Genomic DNA, 23,461 nt, shown 5'->3' with positions numbered 1-23,461 from the left:
TTTTATTATTAGTTGAGAAATAAAATAGGAGAAGAGAACGCACTAGATTTGAGACTAATGTGTTTTTTTAAGTAATTAATAATAAAAGTAACTGACATTATTTGTGACGCATGATTTATCGAACAAATGAGATTATCTAATTTTCCTTGAAAGCATGTGTTCAAAAAATCATAACTGAGAGAGTTCAGAAGCGTTAGAAATCAATGACAGAGTCACGTATGGATAAGAGGGGGTCATTTCAAAGTTTTCTTTATTTTAAGAGAGATGCATAAAATTATAAAATTAAAATTTTATGTGTGTATATATTATTTGTATCATTTTTTTTATAATGATTTAGAGTGGCCGAGCATATAAAGTATTTGTTTTGCTAGTTTAAATTTCAAACCAAAGGACAATAAAAACTGATATAATAAATAAACTGAAATAATCATCTTGCATTTTGTTAATGTTAGTTGAGTCTAATTAAACTAAAGCCAGTAATCTCCTAGTCTTAACTCAATCATCCCATTAATGTAAGATGTGTGTTAACATAGCATAAAGATTAGCCATGACAGAATAAACAGCACCAGACTTTATCTCCATTACTTGCTGAGCTGTTTGCTTTGCAATCTCAACAATGTAATCATGAACAAACCTCCCTTGTTCTAGCTCCCATTATCCCATAGCTGAGCACAATTCGAGAGAACCAATACCATTAAAAAGTTCATTAGCTTCACAGCACAATTTAGCACGGCTATAACACGCTATTATGAGGTGTTCCACGAAATTTCATTTCTTTGGGGCATTTTGTCGAACAGTTAACGTGCACGAAAATAAAGGATGAAGAAGCGAATAATGAAAATAAAAATCGTGGACGGCAGGATTCGAACCTGCGCGGGCAAAGCCCACATGATTTCTAGTCATGCCCGATAACCACTCCGGCACGTCCACATTTGTGTCAAATTCATTTAACTATCTATTATTACTTTTATATAATCTGTTTTCACTGATTAATTTTCTCTAGAAAGATGTAATTTCTTTAATCCATGAGAAAAAGAATTGGAACTTCAATGCAGTAAATGCTCTCTCCGGCATCGCCTCTTATTTGATTCCTTTCTTCTCTCTTGCTGAAATCTATAGAGTTTCTGTCTTAGGAGTATTTAAGTTGTTCATACTGCACTATGGTATGTTGTTTTTCTTTTAGACCTTATTTTTTCATTAATAGTGGAATGAAGCAAATTTTATAAATTATGTGACAACTAGTTAAGTGGCATTTGCGACTATGTTGTTGTATACAAATAAATAGTAAAATGCAGCAAGGAGTATTCGTTGTGGTATTCATAATGGTTCAAGTAAATAACACTCACAATTTATGGCTCTTAACTTTGACAATCATTATAGAAAGCCATAACAAAGTGCTCAATAATTGTTTATTTTGATGGCTGAATCAATAAGTAATTGCATGCGTTTTGTGTACCTTAAATTCAAACCATTGGGTGCTTAGTGGTTTTCTAGTTAGTATGGTGTTGGAAACAAAATAACTTGTATTAAGAAACTAAAGTTATTTTGAATAGGTCTAAGTGCAATGGTCATGACTGCATCCCCTAAAAGCTTGATCACATGTTGTGGCTTTGAAACTAAATTATCATTAGTTTTTTGGAATATGGAATAACATGATTCAATAGAAATTTGCTATCGATGTGCCTTGTTGGTTCTGATTTTTGTCAATACTTCTCTATTGTTTAAAATTCAATGAACTATGCAATATGCAATCTTCACGTGACATTTGTAATGTGATTCTTCTAATATTTCGGATGAAGGTAGTTGGCATTTTGTTATCAAGTAATTATCAAGTCATATTGGGGAGTCAATAGGAAAATTCTAAAACAGTTCATCCAAAATCTTCATAATTTACTATAGCAGGTTGTTGTTTGTCGCCTTGTTGTTTGCTTTTTCTTTCCTTTTGGCCTTTCACAAAAAAATTATCAAGTCATAGCTTCTTCCGACAATGAAAACAGGTTAGTGAAATTTTTTCTATTATGTTTCAATAATGAACCGGCGCTAAAGGTTTTGATGATGCATTAATGTCTAAATTAAGGCTTCAATGAGCAGATACGAGTCCATTAAAAAACATATCAGTATACAACATGGATTCCTTCAAAGAAAATATTTGAGTTCTTCAGATTAGTGGTTCAAACGATAGTCCACCCCACTGATAAGAATATAAGATCTCAAATAGATGTGGATAGTAACGGTGTCAACACAAATTCTGATCATAAAGATGCATTAGTGCCCAAATCAAAGGAATACTAAATTCTTTCATTTCGAGGATAACGTGTTGCACCTATGAGGTATATTTGTTTGAGTCCTACATGATATCATTGCCACCCTACGACATATCTTTGCTTGATCATACGAGGTATCATTTTCGGCTTACAGGGTATCATTGCCACCCTAAGGGGTATCTTCACTTGCATCCTACGAGATATCTTCGCTTGAGCCCTATTGGGTATCATTGCTACCCTATCAATATCTTTGATTGAGCCCTATGGGGTATCTTCACTTGAGCCCTATCGGATATCTGTTAGCTGTAATTTCGACGCTAAGGAAATATTTGATACGAACTAGAAAGGCCGAGGGAAATATTCTGAAAAAAAATACTTGAAAATAATTCTTTCGACAAGAGGAACTTTAGTCGAAGGAACCCCTTGCGTAGAGGGAAATGCTGGTTTGGGACTTAGAAATATTTTTTTAGTTTAAACTGTAATTCGACCAGGGGTATTTCGATTGGAGTTGTGTTCGATGGAGCGAGAATTCAAATAAGGCTCATAACTACTTTTTGGCCTTATCTGATTCTTTAGGAACACGTGTGGAAAGCTATGGATAATAAAGTGCATGCAGACGAAAACGTATCATTTTTTGGAGAAGAAACCGTTTGTTACAGTTATTTCGAATTAGTATAAATAGGATTCTTAATGTTTAGGATTTGTGGTGTTCCATCTTGTACAAAACTCACAAATTGACTCTAAGTATCTGCATATTGAGAAAACGAGTTGTTGAGAGAATGTACGTATGATCACCATATTTTTATATTTTATGAAATCATTTACCTTTTCGTCATTTACCTTTATTGCAACATTACTTTGAAGTCTTTTGTACATTGTCCATTTATATTTCTGCATTCACTTTTGAACTTTGAATGTCGCTTCGAACCAAGAACATTGTCGAAATATTCATATTTCACAAAACTTAAATTAACAAAAATACATGTCTTAGGATCAATCTAGTCGATCCTGTGAGTAACCAAAGTATTTTTGATCTTTTGAAGACTAGCGTTTGTTTACCAATTTCGACGATGAATAAATTGGCACGCCCAGTGGGACCAGTGATACTGTTAAATTCTTTTAAAATATTCATAAGTTCTTTTATTTCCTTTATCTTCATTGCATGAGATTAAGGAGTGGTAAAATAACCACTGATAATGAAGCAATAATGAGAAGGAAATACGTGAGAGAAATGGCGAATCCACCAAGTAATAATGGAAAACTACGGCCGCAGTATCTGCGTCCAAAGCAATTCCATCCACAAAGAGTACGACGGCCACATCGTCGAATGGCCACAGTAAACCAATTTTATCTCCTGTGAGGACACATGGTCAACACACAACCCCTCATCCAGTAGGGTCTAGCACATTCATACACTATGTGACTGGATTCACAATGCCTTTAAATGGTCGAGAACAGCCATATGGCATGCCAACTTCGATGATGACAAACTTACATAATACGACCACAACATTCGTTGACCCAGTGGCGAATATGTTTTCGCCTGTGCAAGGGTCTAGATCTGCTCTTAATAACATGGGTCGAATCGACCCACCCCAAGGAATGGGGTTTTTGACCCAGCAAATGTCCAATCTTACTACAAACTCTGCAATAGTTTTGAGGCAACAAATGGACGAGAGTAACCATGAAATGGTCCATATACTTTCCCAACAAATTGGGAGTGATATTCAATCCTTTGATACAAAACACCACCCAAAACGAACCAACAAATGGCAGCGCAGATGACGCACATATCAGATTTTTTTGGGGTTCCATAAGCCCTTCGACAACTTTGAAGGGAACAATTATTAGAAAACCAATGGGTAATTCCCAAAGAGGACCCTACTATTATCCAAGCTCATAAAAATGAACCTCAAATAGATATGGAAAATCCGGGGGTTGGAATCGAACCCCCCAGATTTGAACAGCCGGTTCTAAGGGAGAGGGAACCAAGGGTGGTGGTGGTGAATAGCAATCAGGACGCTGACGAAGTCTTACGTCAAGTTCGACGCGATGATATGGCAGTGGATAACAATTTAGCATCCATGGTCAAAATGATTATGGCACGAAAAGGGGTAAATGTTGGCCTTTGCAGGACAAATTATACATCACCATTATCTGAGTATATTCTGCAGTCGAAATTGCCCCTATATGGAAAGTCCCAAAATTCACAAAATTTTTGGGGGACACTAGTGAATCCACTGTCGAACATGTGTCAAGGTATCTAATTGAGGTATGGGACATTGCAAATAATGAGAATTTGAAAGTAAAATACTTCCCTGGTTCATTCACTAAGAATGCCTTTACATGGTTCACGACACAACCAACGAGTTCGATTCATGATTAGACTCATCTGGAAAGATTTTTCCATGAACAATTTTACATGAGGCAGTCGAAGATTAGTCTAAAGGAATTAGCTAGCATTAAACGTAAATTCGCTGAGCCAATAGACGAATACCTTAATAGATTTTGATGGTTAAAGGTAAGGTGTTTTACACAAGTGTCTGAACACGAGTTAGTCGAAATGGCCGCTGGTGGTTTCGATTATTCCATCACAAAGAAATTGGAAACCTAATACTTGAGGGACATGTCCCAGTTGGCTGATAGAATTCGACAGGTAGAGCGCCTGAAGGCTGAAAAAGCCAGGGCAAATAAAAATAACAGGAGAGAAAGAGTAACGTATGTCGAATTTGATGAAGATAATCAAGGAACATATAGTGACCCTTTGAATTTCGACGAGAGCGAGATTGACCTCGTTGAATTAAAACAAGGATCGTCTTACTCTTGCAAGGTCCTCGCACCTTCAAATGGGAAAAATCCTGTCGAACCTGAAAAGAACGATAAGTTCCCTAAGAAAACTCATACCTTCGATGTTACTAAGTGTGACGAAATTTTTGACTTACTAGTCAAAGATGGCCAAATAATAGTGCCTCCTGGCGTTAAAATACCTCCTTTAGAATAATGAAAGAAGAGAGGTTTTTGCAAATACCATAACTTTTTGGGCCATAAGTCTTCACAATGTTTTCTTTTCTGGGATCTTGTGCAAAGCGCAATCAAGGCCGAGAGGTTGAAGTTCAGAGACAAGACAAAGTAATAAATGAAGATTGACTCTAACCCATTAAAGGTGGCAGATACCCACTACACTAAACCATTTGTTGTCAACATGGTGAAGGTATTTGAGGCCTGTGACAAAAATTCAATGACGGTCGAAACCACTGAGGGTTTCACACAAGAAGCCACTAAGGGCTTCAACAAGGAAAACACTGAAGGTTTGAGTCAAAGAATCGCAAGTAACGAAACCACTGAAGGTTTCACGCAAAAAACCAACTTAACCAAGGCCACTTAAGGCCTTAGAGCCAAGTTGGAAGAACTAGAGATCACTGATGGTGCCAGTCTGGAGATCAACATGGTCGAAGTGAGCCAAGAGACGGAAATGAAGGTTAAGGAGAAAAGCCTCAAGCAAAATGAAGAACATGTCAAGGTGGCCTGCCCCAAAAATGACGAAAGCCTCCTCGAATTTCTCCAATGCTTCCAATGGAAGAGATCTGAAGTAATGTTGTGCCCCAGGTGTAGTTCTGTCTTTGACAATAAAGCGGCTGAAAACACTGAAAGAACTTGAATAGCCAGCAACAGTAGGAACTTAAGGGATACCCATAACCGCTTTACCTTTGACATGAAGGGGATCCCGCGAAGGCAAGAGCAAGGAGGGTCAGGTCTACGTGCCAACAAGCTTGCCACTTTTAAGCCAACTGTTGATGCCCCAAGAGGAAAGTGGGTAAGACCTGAGGAGAGAGGAGAACAGGGCCAAAAGAAATGGCAGAATTTCGAAGTAGAAAAAGGCTCTTCGATAGCCTACCGTAAGGATTTCCAAGCATCAAAACAGCTAGCCTATCATTCTGAGAACTATAAGGGTAAAAATCCCATGTCAAGGTCTCAATGACGGAGGCATCAAAGAAGGAGGAAAGTTGAAAAGGAAGCCAGTAAGAGGATAAACGCAGAGTCTAGCAGTAATATGCCTCTTAAGCAGGATAAATACGAAGGAAAGAAACCAGTTGGAAGGAAATTTTTTCCTTCTTGAAAAGGGGAATCCGAGGATAAGTTTGAACATCCAAAGGAAGAGGATGAGATGTTGACGGACAATTTCGACACTGACTCAGAGCCTTCGTTAGATATTACTTGTAACGTGGTTTCGGTGTTACCAAGGGAATACGATCAGGTGATGGAAGTCGAAGAACCTGAAGACACCACTGAAGTAGAAATGGCCAGACACAGGCCAGTATGCTATTATGTGATGAACAATGGCTACATCGAGGATCAGAATGACTTTTTTGAAATGCAACATGAAGCCATGATAAACCATTTGAAACCCCTCTTCATTAGGGGTAAAGTAGAGAACATTGGAATAAGTAAGATTCTAGTGGACGGCGGAGCGACAATAAATCTGATGTCGTATTTCATGCTAAAGAATCAAGAGGCCAACATATATAAGTGTTAATCTTGGACCAAAGCTCAAACTCGAAGTTATCCAATTACTCAAGGAGTACAAAGATTGTTTTGTTTGGGATTACGATGAGATATCGGGATTGAGTAGAGAGTTGGTCGAACTAAAGCTATCCATCAAGCCTGGAAGGAAGCCAATCAAACAAACTCCAAGGAGATTTACACCGGAAGTCTTATCAAAAATCAAGGAAGAGGTCAAAAGGATCCTCGAATGCAACTTCATCCGCACAACAAGGTATGTCAAATGAATTCCTAACATAGTCCCTGTCATTAAGAATAATGTGACTCTGAGGGTTTGCATTGACTTCAGAGACCTAAATGTTGCAACCCTAAAAGATGAGTATCCAATCCCTGTTGCAGAAATGCTTGTCGATTCTACTGCAGGCTATGAGTATCTTAGTATGCTCGACGGATATTCCGGATATAATCAAATATTCATTGCTGAGGAAGACGTGCCAAAAACGGTATTTCGTTGCCCCGGAGCCATAGGCACCTACGAATGGGTGGTGATGGCCTTTGGTCTAAAAAATGTTGGGGAAACTTATCAAAGAGCAATAAATTCTATTTTCCATGACTTTACTGAAATATTCATGCAGATTTACAAGATGATATAGTTATCAAGTCTGTTTTAGGAAAAAGTCACATAGAGCATCTTAGATAATCATTCGAAAGGATAAGGGATTATGGTCTAAAGATGAATCCTCTCAAATGTATGTTTTGTGTGCAGGTGGGGGATTTTTTAGCCTTTGTGGTCCATAAAAAGGGAATCAAAATCAACCAAAATAAGACCAAGGCCATTATGGAAGCAAAAGCGCCATCAATAAAGAAGGAATTACATTCTTTACTAGGGAAGATCAACTTATTAAGGAGGTTCATCTTGAATTTAAGTGGAAAGACTCAAGTCTTCTCTCCTCTACTTCGACTAAAAAAGGAAGGTTTCGAATGAGGGCAAACGCAGCAGGAAGCTTTCAAAAAGATCAAGTCTATCTTATTCGTCCTCCAATCTTATCGCCTCCATGTAGGAATAAAAGTATGAGCTTGTACATTTTTGCGTCTAATGTAACTTTAGAGAGCATGCTTTCTCAAGAGGATGAAAATGGTGTGAAAAGGCCATTTACTACCTTAGTCGAGTCTTAAGGGATGCAAAAACTAGATATAGCATGATCGAAAAGTTATGTTTATGTCTGTATTTCTCTTGTACAAAGTTGAAGCATTATATAAAACCTATTGATGTGTATGTTTTGTCTCACTTTGATATTCTGAAGCACATGCTATCTAAGCCAATTCTACACAGTGGAATTGGAAAATGGGCACTTGCTTTGACTAAATACTCCCTAATTTATATGCCTTTAAAGGCTATAAAGGGGCAGGTGGTTGCAGACTTTATAGTCGACCATTCTATAGTCGAAAGCCCCTAAAAATATCTAGAGATTGAGCCTTGTAAATTATATTTTGATGGTTTGAGTCATAAAGATGGAACGGGTGTTGGAGTTTTGATTATTTCTCCTAATAAAATTCCAACAAAATTCAAGTGTAAGATCGAAGGTCTTTGCTTGAACAATGAGGTTGAATATGAGGCTTTGATATTCGGACTTGAAATCTTGTTGGAATTAGGGGCAACCCGAGTCGAAATAAAGGGTGATTCCCCGTTGGTTATAAAGCAAATAACAAAGGAATACAAATGTGTCAAAGAAAACCTAATAATGTACTTTGTAATAGCAAATAGACTATTACGAAGGTTCTAAATGATGAGTATTAAACACATTCCTCGACTTAAGAACCAAAAGGCAAATGATTTGGCTCAAATTGCTTTCGGGTACAAAATTTCAAAAGAAAAGTTGGAAGATGCAATCGAAGCCCGAGGGAGAGTTAGGTCGACCAGATTGTCTCTGACATATTTAGAAGCAACGAAGTTAGGCTATGCATATGAAGAGAACTTCGAAATATTGGCCATAGATAGTTTGACATATGAAGATTGGAGGAAACCAATAGTGGAGTACTTAGAAAACCCAACAACATCTGCAGACCGAAAGTTTAAGTATCATTCTCTGAGTTACACCATTATGGGGAATGAATTATTAAAAAAAACACCTGAAGGAGTCTTACTCAAATGCCTTAGTGAGTCTGAGGCATACTTAGATCTTTCTAATATCCATAGTGAGACATTTGGAGCACATCAAGTGGGCCACAAGATGAAATGGCTTTTGTTTCGTCAATGGATGTATTGGCACACTATGCTAAAAGATTGTATCGAATTCGCTAAAGGATGTCAGGAATTCAAGATACATGTAAGTATCCAACACGTTCCTGTAAGCGAATTGCACTCTATTGTGAAGCCTTGGCCTTTCAGAGGTTGGGTGTTGGATCTATTTGGAGAGATTGAACCAACCTCTTCTAAAAGTCAAATATATATCTTAGTGGGCATTTATTACTTTACTAAGTGGATCGAGGCCATACCTTTGGTGAATGTTGATTAAGAAGTAGTGAGCGAGTTTATCCAAAGGCACATAATTTATAGGTTTGGGATCCCAGAGACCACCACATCTGATCAAGGGTCAGTTTTTACTGGCCGAAAGGTTCAAGACTTTATTAAGGAAGTGAAGTTCAAGTTGTTAACATCTACGCCATATTATGCTCAGGCAAATGGTCAATTCGAAGCGGCAAATAAGGTAGTAATTGGATTGATAAATAAAGATATGGGGAAAAAGCCAAGGAATTGGAAGAAGACATTGGACCAGATTTTATGGGTTTGTTGAACCTCTCATAAAGAGGCCATGAATGTTACGCCTTTTCGATTGACTTACGGGTATGATGCAGTGCTACCAGTCGAAATCTATCTCCAATCAATTAGAATTCAAAAGCAAAACGAAATCCCATCTGAAGCCTATTGGAACATGATGTTAGACGAACTAGTTGATTTAGACGAATAAAGGTTGAATGCCTTGGATTATTGGAAAGACAGAAAAAGAGGGTAAAAAAATCATACAATAAAAAGGTTAAGGTCAAGTCATTTTCGACTGGAGACTTAGTTTGGAAAGTTATTCTACCTATGGATCAAAAAGATAAGGCATGGGGTAAATGGTCCCCAAAGTGTGAAGGCCCTTTCCAAATGGTGCATATGAAATCGAGGAGCTAGCTGGGGATCGAAGAATCCTGAGAGTAAACAGGAAATATTTGAAAAAAATGTAGGCCTGCACTTCGGGAGGTTAAAATATTAACAAAAAAATTCATATGCATAATCAAAGCCAAAATGGTAACTAAGATAAAAGGCCAAAATAGCTTAAGTCATTAAAGAATGCCAAAAATGGATAAAGTCATTACACCATAAAGCCAACAGTCAAAGCAAAAAAGTTCAAACAAATCTAACAAGATGACTAAAAGGGAATAGCAGTTTTCATGTGCTCATACTTCGACTTCGAAAGCCCTAAGCGACATTCAAATACAGACTTGATGGAGGCCGAAGTGTTAATCTCCTCCTCCATAGTTTGGGCTCGTTCAACGTGATGTATCCCCACCTGGATTTCTTTGTCAAGTTCCTCGCGGCCAACCTTTAGAATCTCCTCTTTGTGCTTTTTGTCTTTCTTCATGTTGGATTGTAGGTCCTTGATCTGTTGTTTCCAGAAAGCGATGTCGTTATCACGGTTTTTGATTTCTTTCTTGTTTTGTTCTGAACTTGTTTCCAACTCAACAATTGTGGTAGTCGATTCAGTGGCATCCTCCCATTCAGCTGCTTGAGTTTCTATTTTTCTTTGAATCTTAGTCGAAGCATCCTTGACACGATAGAGGTCTGCAATGATTTGATCAATTAATAGCCCAAGTTCCATGATGATGTCTGCAAATTCTAGAGAGGCGGTTAGGATATCGACTCGCTTTAGAAGATCCTTGATCCCAAAACAGTCAGAAGGATCATTCTCTAAGACTTGAAGCAGGTCGACATCGAAAACTTTCTCTTTGATCTTTTTAAGCAGATCATCAACAGACTCGCTCATAGATCAACTATCAGACACAGTCGAGGAGCTAGAGCATTTATCATTCGAACTACCCCTGACACTTATGATAGCCTTCAAATATTCTGCTGGCTTGCTCCATTTTAATGCTTCATATTCTTCTGGAGAAAGGGAAGCAATATTACCAACCAAATGTTCTTTCAATATTTTGGCAGCGTTAGAAGTTTGGATAGCCTCAGGCATTTCACCTGGTTTTTCCTCATCATCTGTTATATCCTCTTTTTCTTCATTTTGGTCATCAACATGAGGGATGTCGAACATAGAGCAATCTTTGTCTTGTTCTTCCTCATCCTCTGAGACATCTTTATCTTGGTTAGGAATGTCTGGCAAAGTGTCGTTCGATATGTCTTGGATATTTTCCTCCGCCTCTGGCATACTCGTGTCTTCCTGGACATCGACGATGGGAGGTTCTTCTTCTTCTCTATCAGAGTCGCTGGTTTGTGAATGTTGGATGGTAGTTTTCGGTGGCAAAACTTCCCGTTGTTCTTCAGCAGGTTTGCTAACCTCCCCCCATAGATACCTTTGTCGAATATTAAGTAGATGTGGGATGATATGAAGGAGTGCTGACAGGATGATATGAAGGAGTGCTGGTGGGATGGTATGAAGGGCCATCACTGCTCACAGGAATATTTTGTTTGGCGCTTGATTGCCTGATACCTTCCGCACTACCCTACAAAGGAAGTTAAGCCATGGTAATTAGTCAAAAGGAAAAAGAATGAAATAACTTAGAAGAGTAAGGTGAGGTTCTTTTACCTTAGGACCTTCAGCTCCGAGGCTAGAGTTATCACTCTCAAGCCGTTCAGGAGTAGTCTTAGCAAACACCTTTGGAATAACAGGTTTTTTGGTTTGAACCTTGGTGACAACAGTCTTTGGTTGAGAAGTGGCATCATAGGTCTTCGCCTTTTTCTTTTTCTTCGTGGCTTGTTTGGAGGTATTTGGAGAGATATTTCCATAATCTGATTCGACGACTGGGACCTGGGGTTCCTTGAATTTTCGTTTTTTTGGTGTGCTTGGTTGTTTTCGAATAAATGAATATCTCAAATATTAAAATACGAAGATAATGCATCAAGAGAAATGATAAAAATATATGAAGTATACATTTATTGTTGTTGTTGTCATGGGTGTTTCTTCTTCCTCTTCGACTGCATCTTTTGTTGTAGTGATTTTCTTTGCAGGACCTTTTTGTGTTGGTTTCCTTTTGACGGCTGAAAAGGAAAAAATAAGCCAAAATAATTATCACAAATAAAAAGTGGAATCGAGAAACTATTGGGAGAGAAAGTAAGTAGAAAAACCTCCCATTCCACACCTTCATATATTGGAGACTTTATGCAAACATCTTATATGCCAATATGAAGGTGTCCTTTGAAACTGTCCAGAGTATGCTTAGTCAGAACCACCCATTTCGCCAGCTTTTGAGACTCTTGTCGAAGAATTTTCACAAAATCCCCACAGACGAACCAGTCTGGAATCAGAGGGATAAAGGCCACATTAAAATCATAAGATGGTAGTCGAGGGAATTTTGGTTTGTGAAGATTGAAAGCCAATTCATATCGGTTTAACATACGAAGGCAATTTTAAATCAGAGAGTTTTTTCATAAATTTTTCTCTCAAAGTAACTGATGTTTCTCGGATTGTTCGACTAAGATCATCGGTTTGTAGACAGTTTCAAAGTATTTTTGGAATGCTTGGATTTCCTTGATATGAGTTGAAGTACCTTTCTTGGTTTTTTCCTGCACAGAAGAAAACGCATTTGTTAGATGTTGAGTAAAAGTTGCCACGTCAAACATCTTTGTGGAGTAATAATTTTTCCACCAGGTATTATATTCTTGAGTATAAAAGAAGAATGGATTAATGGGGACTGGGGTAAATTGTGTGATGCCAGAGTATTTCTCCATTTCTTCCATACATTCAGCTTAAGAGTGGACCATGATGTAGAGGATAACATCACTTTTCTTGGCGAAAAGTGGTTTAGGTAATATCTGATTAAAACCAAACTGTTAAGAGACCAAGTTTGGTTGATAACTGAGAAGAACAAATTGGTTCTTCGACGGTATGAGTCTTATAAAGATCAGTTTAGGCGTAAGGAACACATCCCATATGGCCAGGGATTCTTCCTCCTGATCCTTCGAAGAAGGGGGGAGTTTTCTAGTGAACCACTTTGGCCCATGAATCCTGTTGGAGAAGGGGGTCATAGAAGAGGTGAAGTTGTAAAGCTTGGCGTACATCATCACGTATCCAGTGAAGGTCTTCTGCAAGCTAAGCCCTTCGTCATTGGGAGTCAGTTGGGTGAGGTGTGTTCCTTCGACCCTCTCGTTCTTTATCTCGTCAGCTTCTCCATTTATGGGGTTGCGTGTTGGCAACAATGCTTCGAAAGTGGCATTGAGCCACAGTTCAAGTAACCAGTATGGGCCACAAAGTAGCAGATTCGACCTAGGATGAAACTTCTTAAGGGTGTTGACGCCTTCTCCTAAGGATTCTTAGAGACAACCTAAGATCATCTGGCTAAGGCAAAGTTTGAGCCCAGCATGCAATAGGTTTGCCATTGGCAAATATTTCTTTGCCACTTTGAGAGATTTTGAACAGAAAACACACTCGGATAGCCAGAGTGTAAGAAATGCAATATGCTCTGCATCAGAAACTTCTTCAGTGTCTTTCTTGTGATAATCTGCGATGTAGTTGGTAAAAGTGGCTCAACTACCATTGAAGCCAATAGTATCTTCAACCATGAAGTTGGGGTCGTAGGTTTCCCCTGTTGGTCGAAGATCGATGATTGCGGCTTCATCGAAGAGTATTGGGGTCATCATCCCACAAGGAAGGTGAAAAAATTTGTGAGTACTTTCCCAAAAATATAAGGAAGCTATTAACATAGCTTGACTATATCCATGTCCAACTTTCGACAGTTGAATCATGTTGAAGATTCCCATATATTTCCAGACTTGGGTTTTCTTTTTCTCTACTTTGGCAGGCCAAGATAGGTAGTCTTTGGGATCTTTGAACAAAGGGGAGGAGCGAAATACTCTAAAGTTGTTCATATAGTCTAGGTTTATGGGGTTTTGTGTAGGCTCAGTCAAAGACGTGGTTTGTTTCTCTGTAACCTCAGTATTAACCCTAGCTTTCTTCTTACCAGCTATGAGTTTGTTATGGTGATATGTTGAAAAAAATTCTTTGAGTTTTTGCAGGATTAACATTCACATCTGGTAAAGGACCTAAAATTACATGTTTTATACCAGAAATAGAAATGGGGATTAATACCTGAGATTGGTAAATACGGTGTTTTTCCTCTTCAAGAGGAGGTTCTGGGATATATTGTTAGTTTCCCACTATCGTTGGGCCAAGAATCTTGTGGACTGGAGTGACTTTCTTGGAGTCTTTGGAGCTTTTTATTATTGACGCCATTGATGGAGATTTGTTAAAGAAAATCTGGATTTTGAGATGAGAGAGATGAAGGGTTTTTCTTGTTTTACAGTATGAGAAATTCAGAAGAGTGAAAGAGTATAAAATAAGTTGAAAGGAGTTATTTATAGTAGAGTGAAGAAGAAAACGTTTCACTTCGAGCATTAATGGCTGATGTTGATTGTGGAACACGTGTTTGAGTGAATATAGTTGGCGTGGCTCACGATCTCCTAGGAAATAAGAGTGTAATAATTAAAGAGGATTATGTGCATGCCTTGATGGGACATTTTGGGAAAAGTAGTCATGCTAACCATGACGTTATAGCAGTAAAGATGTTGTTGCGTTGAAACATTCTCAAAAATGCCTTTTTTTTTCATTAAGTCGAAAATGACATATTTGGGGGACAATTTGTTAGCTGGAATTTCGACGCTAAGGAAATATTTAAAACGAACTAGAAAGGCCAAGGGAAATATTCTGAAAAGAATACTTGAAAATAATTCTTTCGACAAGAGGAACTTTAGTCGAAGGAACCCCTTGCGTAGAGGGAAATGCTGGTTTGGGACTTAGAAATATTTTTTGAGTTCAAAATGAAATTCGACAAGGGGTATTTCGATTGGAGTTGTGTTCGATTGAGCGAGAATTCAAATAAGGCTCATAACTGCTTTTTCCCCTTATATGATTCTTTAGGAAAACGCGTGGAAATCTATGGATAATGAAGTGCATGCATACGAAAACGTGTCACTTTTTGGAGAAGAGACCGTTTGTTACAGATATTTCGAATTAGTATAAATAGGAGTCTTACTGTTTAGGAATCGTGGTGTTCCATCTTGTACAAAAATCACAATTTGACTCTAAGTATTTGTGTATTGAGAAAACGAGTTGCTGAGAGAATGTACGTATGATCACCATATTTTTATATTTTATGAAATCATTTACCTTTTCGTCATTTATCTTTCTTGCAACATTACTTTGAAGCCTTTTGTACATTGTCCCTTTATATTTCTGCATTTGCTTTCGAACTTTGAATGTCGCTTCGAACCAAGAACGTTGTCGAAATATTCATATTTCACAAAACTTAAATTAACAAAAGCACATGTCCTAGGATTAATCTAGTCGATCCTATGAGTAACCAAAGTATTTTTGATCTTTGGAAGACTAGCATTTGTTTACCAATTTCGACGGTAAATAATATCCTTGTTGTGCTACGAGGTATATTTTCTTAAGTTCTATAGGGTATCATTGTCGCCCTACAAGGTATCTTCGCTTGATCCTAATGAGATATCATGGAGTATAATCAACCCCATCATGAACGGTCCTGATCATAAATATGCAAACACGTTGATGACATACGTTGCTTGGACCTTCTTGAGGCAGTTCCATCATTGCATAGCATTAAATGCACCTCACACTCTGAAGGATTCAACTGTCACCCACCATAGGGACTCACCCTTCCAGGCCATTTCCTAGGAACTCTCCCTTCGACGCCTTACTTAAGATACTTTTCCTCATCGACCTTGCCAAAAGGACTCGCTTTTACAAGCATCACCGATAAGAGATTATGAATTTGCACGACCTCACTTGAATCACATTGTCCTTCCAAACCTTGTGCTTGAGGGACTATGAACCTATGTGTTTATAAAAACATTGGTATCTATAAAAATCTCAATATGTTTATAAAGACCTAAGGTAGCTACAACTTATCCCTAATCACTTTGTCCCAACATGTCTTGTGCTTGAGGGACTATGTAATCATATATTCGTAACACTCCAAATCCATTCGCCATCGGCTGACCTCAACCTTTAAGGTTAGAATCCACTAAGATTCTAGTTAGTACTCAAAAGAACCTGAGCAAGCTCAATTACAACATAACAGTGACGTGGTAAAACACATTTAGGGAAAGTTAATAGGATTCCTGAATCATCGTAACACTCTCAAGAATTAAGGAATGACTCACCCCATTTTCCCACTAAATACGTCAAGCCTAATAAATGTAGGAGATCAAAGAATGCGTCTCTCTTGAAGGAACTAAGGCTATAAATACATGATCCTACAGTTAAGAAAAAATACGATATTAACATATTAGTAAACAACAAAATCTTGTCGGATACATTTCCGACAATGCCTACACTATTATACTTATGATAAATACAATTAGCATTATCCTTCTATTCCGTTACACTAAAAATGCATCGTCATTGAATGAAAAATATATTTCTACCGGTTCATTCTATGAGTTGGAGGAGAGTAGGGACATCAAAAGATAGAGGGACTATCTTTTTCCCAACATGTCTTGTGCTTGAGGGACTATGTAATCATATATTCGTAACACTCCAAATCCATTCGCCATCAGCTGACCTCAACCTTTAAGGTTAGAATCCACTAAGATTCTAGTTAGTACTCAAAAGAACCTGAGCAAGCTCAATTACAACATAACAGTGACGTGGTAAAACACATTTAGGGAAAGTTAATAGGATTCCTGAATCATCGAAACACTCTCAAGAATTAAGGAATGACTCACCCCATTTTCCCACTAAATACGTCAAGCCTAATAAATGTAGGAGATCAAAGAATGCGTCTCTCTTGAAGGAACTAAAGTTATAAATACATGATCCTACAGTTAAGAAAAAATACGATATTAACATATTAGTAAACAATAAAATCTATACTATTATACTTATGATAAATACAATTAGCATTATCATTCTATTCCGTTACACTAAAAATGCATCGTCATACGATATTAACATATTAGTAAACAATAAAATCTATACTATTATACTTATGATAAATACAATTAGCATTATCATTCTATTCCGTTACACTAAAAATGCATCGTCATTGAATGAAAAATATATTTCTACCGGTTCATTCTATGAGTTGGTGAAAATAAGGAGAATAAAATAAATTTCGTGAACGGCAGGATTCGAACCTGCGCGGGCAAAGCCCACATGATTTCTAGTCATGCCCGATAACCACTCCGGCACGTCCACATTTGTGTTAAGATTGCTACAGTTTTGAATACATCATTTTCGTATTGAGAAATTTTAAACACGAACCTATTTCATCCAAATTTATTAATAGTACAATATGAAGTATTAGGTTTATTTTTTACCCCAAGATAAGTAGTTAAATATTTTCATTCCTTATGAAATTTGGTGTGCTTAAAGGAAAAGAGATTTGAACATGTAACATTCTATACGAACTATTAAATTTTAAAACACTTTGTAATCTTTTGAGAAAGAGTTTTTTTTATTTGTTGACCTATCCAATTATAATGATTAGAGGATCCATTTGTATAAACAATACTTCTGATAACAAATCAGAATTTTGGTTTTTATCACACACAATATTGAAATATCAATATACCAATGCGAAATAAGATAATCTGAATTAATTTGTGAATATTTAAACATATAATAAATAATAGGTATGAGAAATAAATAATGTAATTTGGTGTAATTGTCACATACATTATGTCTAGAGGATTACAACTCATGCAAAAGAAATTTATTTATTATAATTAAATAATATTACATGATACTTTCACCTAAACTCTCATTTTTCTAAAATCATAAGTGAATTTTAATTCATACTCCACGGTTTCTAAGATCCTTTTCTACCCAAACAATCTCTAGTGTTTGTAAGAATCAATATTTTGGACCTAATTTTTTTTACAAATACAGACCGGAAATTATATCTCTCCTAAGTATCAATGAATAATAAAGAACAGAGTTTTACATATGCAAAACACACCACAATACTCAAATAGTTAATCTCTCAAAATGTAAGAATTCTCTAATATTTATTTTTCACAACGTAAAGCGATCTTTTTATACCGTGTCTAATCTTTAGCAAATTAAACATTTCTTTGAAACCATATCCAATCTTCGGTAAATTAAGTTTTTTCAAATCATGCATATTTTGTTACTAACTAGTTTTTTTCCACACTAAATATTTTCAAAACAAATCATACAAAACAAAATAAATCTTTCTAAAAATAATCACACATAATTGAAACACAATTATTTTCCACTTGAAATTTTTCCAAAAATAGTGCATAAGTGGATAATAGACATGGTCGGTCCTGATTTTCTAGAGGTGTATGGTTAATAATAAAAATGGATCCCTAATAAAAAAAATTGACCAATTAATCTTGAATATTTATCGTATAATAATTTTTTAAATATTTGATTATGAAAATGACTATTATTTAAACTTTAAATTAATCATACAATTTGAAGGCCTTGTTCCAATTTTAAAAATTGATTCCTAATAAGTAAAATGGAAAGAATTTAAAAAGAGATATATAAAAAAAATGTAAATAATATTAAAAACTAAAAAAAAACTATAAATATTTCAATGCTCCGAAAGAAAGACTAGACAACATACTTGCAATCGACTATGCAAACATTTACTTTTTAACTACAATATTAAAATTGAAATATTTTAGTTAATTAATTAAACAACTAAAAATTAAAGTTGTAAAATATGAGAATACATAACAACCATTTGTTTTTGTCAAATCTCGCAAATCACTGGAACAATTTTATCATATGACCAAAATATAAACATCTAAAGTTTTATATGTTAAATATATTCTTAAAATTACGAGATACTCATAACTTTGAGACATTGTGACAAGAACCTCAACATTTTACTAGAGTTGATATAGAATCGTAAAGAAAGTCGAATTAATTATACAAATTATAAAATTTTATAAAAATTGCACTAAGCTAGAATAGGGGTGTTCAAAACCGAATCAACCGAATAGAAAATCACAAACCAAACAAAATCAAACTGAAACCGCAAAAAACCGCATTTGCTTTGGATGTGTTTGAGTCATTTTTTAATAAAATCGTGCAGTTCAGTTTTATTTGCGGTTTGCATTTTGCAAATCGAACTAAACCAAATCAAGCTGCGTTATGTTACAACTCAAACTTCAATTATCACACATTCGATCCAAAACTCTAACATATCATTCCTTAACCTTAAAAATATCATCTTACTCGTACTTAAGGTTTTAGTTTCAACTTTCTCAAATCTCTCATAGTAGTATCGTGCATTCTTTTCATCTTCTTTGTCATGTACATATCACTTCTTCTACTATAATCTTTCATCTCTCATGTTCTTTATTTTTCATCTTCTCATTTTTATATTATTATTTTCTCTTTCAATGACGTTTTTATCGCACATTTCTTCTCTAATCTCACATCTCTTGTGTTCTTTCTTTTTCATCTTCTCTAATCTCTCTTCTCCTCTTTCTTTATTGTTTTAAGCTACTATTTTATGTTATTTATTTCAACTTTGTTAAATCTTATTTTGGTATATTGAATGAGAATGTTTTGTCTAAATATGATAAGTTTTGTTGTTATTTGGTAATGTATGAATGACTAAACACAAAGTTATGTTGTTCTCTATAGGTGCATGCATGACTCAATAAAAATCTTGTAAAAAACCAAATCAACCGAATCAACTCAAATCACATTAGTTTGATTTGGTTTGATTCAGTTTTATTTCTAAAAGTCAACCGAACCAAATTGAGCCGCATGTTTTTTTCTCTTGCGGTTCGAATGATTTTTAGCGTCAAAACCGCTCAAACCACATCGCAAACACCCTAAGTTAGACTAATCTAAATCAGATTATTTAAAAAAAATTAAACCTATTAATTTATTTTATTATCTATTTAATTATAAAAATTAATTTAAAATAATATTAATTTTTCTGAAATTATAATATTATTATAGATTAAAACTAAACAATATATTTTTCTATATAAAAATAATAGTAGATCAAACCAATTATAAGAATATGTTATATGTTATCACAAAAATTTAATAATAAATAAAATAAGCATATAATAAATATTTAAATACTGAACTGTAAAATATTAATATAGCAAAATATTATGTTTAAAAAGATCGTTAAATAATAGAACAATTAACTTCAAAATAATTATACACACGTCAAACATTCGAATACACACCCTTCTTGCAAAATTATGGCATGCTACGGCTGGGACAAAGTTGCCAATTCTTAGTATTTATTCAACAAATAATATATATATATATATATATATATATATATATATATATATATATATATATATATATATATATATATATATATATATATATATATATATATATATATATATATATATATATAGAGAGAGAGAGAGAGAGAGAGAGAGAGAGAGAGAGAGAGAGAGAGAGAGAGAGAGAGAGAGAGAGAGAGAGAGAGAGAGAGAGAGAGAGAGAGAGAGAGAGAGAGAGAGAGAGAGAGAGAGAGAGAGAGAGAGAGAGAGAGAGAGAGAGAGAGAGAGAGAGAGAGAGAGAGAGAGAGAGAGAGAGAGAGAGAGAGAGAGGAGAGAGAGAATTTTTTACAAAAATAATCCAATTTTTCAAGGAAATTCCCAAAACACCCCTGGTTTCAAAAAAATCCCAAACTACCCCACTTTTAGGAGGAGACGCCAATTCAATTGGCGACTCCTCTTAAAAATTGAATGGAGACGTCAATTGGATTGGCTAGGGCATGTGTCCTAACCAATCCAATTGGCGCCCATGTGTATTACTTGAGAGGAGGCGTCAATTGGATTGACACCTCAGTGTAAAATGCAATTTTTTTGACTAAATGGTCTACGTCATACATAATTTTGAAATAAGACCAATTGATATTAATAAAATTTTCCGTTTACACAAAAAAGCCTAATGGTGATGACCGAGATCACCTAACCGACCTCCGTTCCACATCCCCTAGCTACCCTAACCCGTGGCTCTAACCCACGTTGATGATTCACTACTGGTGTTTGAGCATCTGAAGGGCCAGGAGCGTCACTACCAACTACATGAGATGGCCTGTTGAGGTATTCAAACAAGTCAGCAGAGTCTTCAGTATGCATCGAGGGTGTACCGTCGTAGCTGAGTTCATGACCATGCCAGAGTAGTTGGGTTGTGGTTGACTGATTGGTGGGCGACCGGGACGGTTGAAGGGAGACATGGGTGTGAATGATGCATCGAGGAAAGGTTGGAAAGGTTGTTGGGGTGTTTGGTATATATATGGTTGTTGGAGGCTTTGGTTTTGTGAGGTTTGGGCTTCTTGGCTATGGTAGGAGGATGGGCGATTGGTGTTGAATGATCGTTGGGTGTTCTGGATAAGGCAACTTTAGTAAGGTGATATGGTGGGTGCGAAGCGATGTTGGATCTCAGGTTGATGGTCAATTCGTTGGTGGTGGTATGTGTAACACCCTTCTAAAATACCCCAAATATTTAATTAAAATAATAAACATATAACAATTCAGAGTAATTATGCCATTCAAGGGTGTCACACAATTATTCACACCATTCAACAATATAACGGTCATGCTCTTTTATTAATTCAAAACATAAACATTTGCATAAAACGCAACGGATAGAGATCTCCTCAATCATGTAAAACATGTAACATTCACATGTAAATTATTCAACAACATAAAACATCCCATCCCGATGTTACATCTATCAGAGCACGACCCACTAAGGAGACTACACTAGACTCCAAGCATTCGCTTCTACTCAACTCATTTCTCGTTACCTGAAAATTAGTTGTAAGGGTGAGTTCCTCAATCAATATAATAAGCATTATAGAATATAATGTCATGTTAAGCAATTTAACACATTAATCACCCTAATCGCAACATACAATCAGTAACAGCACATCAGCTCAACCTCAACATAAAGCACAAGTATAATCTCAAATCATACTCCACAACAACTCAAACACACGTATAATATTGGAATACATCCATTCATATTATACGCCATACATACATTATGCAATGAGACTCCACACATGCGGTACCGACTATTCTTGAACATATAGTTCAAGCTCACCGATCCCTCCAGATACGGCTACTAAGCTCACTAGTCCCACTCATTTGAGACCTAGTGACTCACTCACTAATTCCTCACCATGGGAATTAGCTACAGCCCCGAAGGCTAGACTATGCACACTAATCATCTAGCATGCAAACATCAACAACAAATCCACAATGATTCACTCACTAATTCCTCACCATGGGAATTAGCTACAGCCCCGAAGGCTATGCTATGCACGCTAATCATCTAGCAATGCAGCATCAACAACAATTCACAATGGACATATGCTCACACTCTAAGCCATACAACAGTCCATTTACCAATACATGCATAATACATACATTCATAGCATTATGCATATCATCATACATCATCAACACATGTATCAACACATCATTATCATGTCAATCAATTAAACACGGTATTAGCACACTCTACTAATACCTATACTGCTCAAAACAGCGGGAAATAATCCCTATTACATCATACGCCAACATAGGCCAACTCTCAATTATGTACACAACATTAAAAAAGCCAATTTTTCCACTCTGCAACAGTGTTAACCGGTTAACGCCCTGGGTTAACCGGTTAACGCAGCACAACACGCTTCCTGTCCCAAAACTTAACAGTGTTAACCGGTTAACGCCCTGGGTTAACCGGTTAACGCAGCACAAACAACAATATTTCAGCAATCACAACAGTGTTAACCGGTTACACCCTGGGTTAACCGGTTAACGCAGACAAAACAGCAATTTACACAATTCAACACAGTGTTAACCGGTTAACACCCTGGGTTAACCGGTTAACGCAAGACAGAAGCTGTTCCTGCGCTAACTCAAGGCAGAATGCAGAATTCTCCGCATTTTCCGCCATTGGAGGACTTCCGGACCTCCGATTCCAATTCCGTAAAAAGCTACACTTTCGGAATTTTACAACTAACCCAAACACAGATTCAATTACAGTCTAGCACAACTTATTCATCAAAATTTCTCAGCATTTCAAAATCCCAATTAGGGTCAATTCAACGGTTTATCACTACCCATCACATATTATCCCATAATACCCATTAATCGACGATAAACCCCCCTTACCTGAGTTAATTCGACGAATCTTTGAGCTCCAAGCTTTTCTCTCTTCAACCTTCAGCCCTTGCTCTGTCTCTTTGCCCTTTTCCTCTTTCACGATCGCTTCTCTGCTTTTCACGTGAAACTTTCTTTTTACCAAAAATGGGATTCTTTCTCTCATTTCCAACATATATATATTTTCCGAATAATAATAATAATCCAAAAATAATAATAATAAAATTTCCAGTTATTTAACTAAATTAATAAATAAATTATTAACTCAATTTAAATAATTATTTTATTATTATCGGGGTGTTACAACTCTCCCCCACTAAAAGAG

The 23,461-nt window shown here is 36.3% G+C and overlaps 2 non-coding genes across 2 annotated transcripts; both read right to left on the bottom strand.

The window, feature by feature from the left end:
- Positions 1–848: 848 nt before the first annotated feature.
- TRNAS-AGA (transfer RNA serine (anticodon AGA)) lies at positions 849–930 on the bottom strand. Its single transcript has one exon. It is a non-coding gene; the product is annotated as a tRNA-Ser (tRNA).
- Positions 931–17,112: 16,182 nt separating this feature from the next.
- TRNAS-AGA (transfer RNA serine (anticodon AGA)) lies at positions 17,113–17,194 on the bottom strand. Its single transcript has one exon. It is a non-coding gene; the product is annotated as a tRNA-Ser (tRNA).
- Between the last annotated feature and the right edge of the window lie 6,267 nt (positions 17,195–23,461).

Source organism: Lathyrus oleraceus, chromosome 7 (assembly GCF_024323335.1).
Source record: "Lathyrus oleraceus cultivar Zhongwan6 chromosome 7, CAAS_Psat_ZW6_1.0, whole genome shotgun sequence".
Lineage (NCBI taxonomy): Eukaryota > Viridiplantae > Streptophyta > Magnoliopsida > Fabales > Fabaceae > Lathyrus > Lathyrus oleraceus.
The sequence above is the reverse complement of the archived record's forward strand: the minus strand, read 5'-3'. Positions and strand labels throughout refer to the sequence as shown.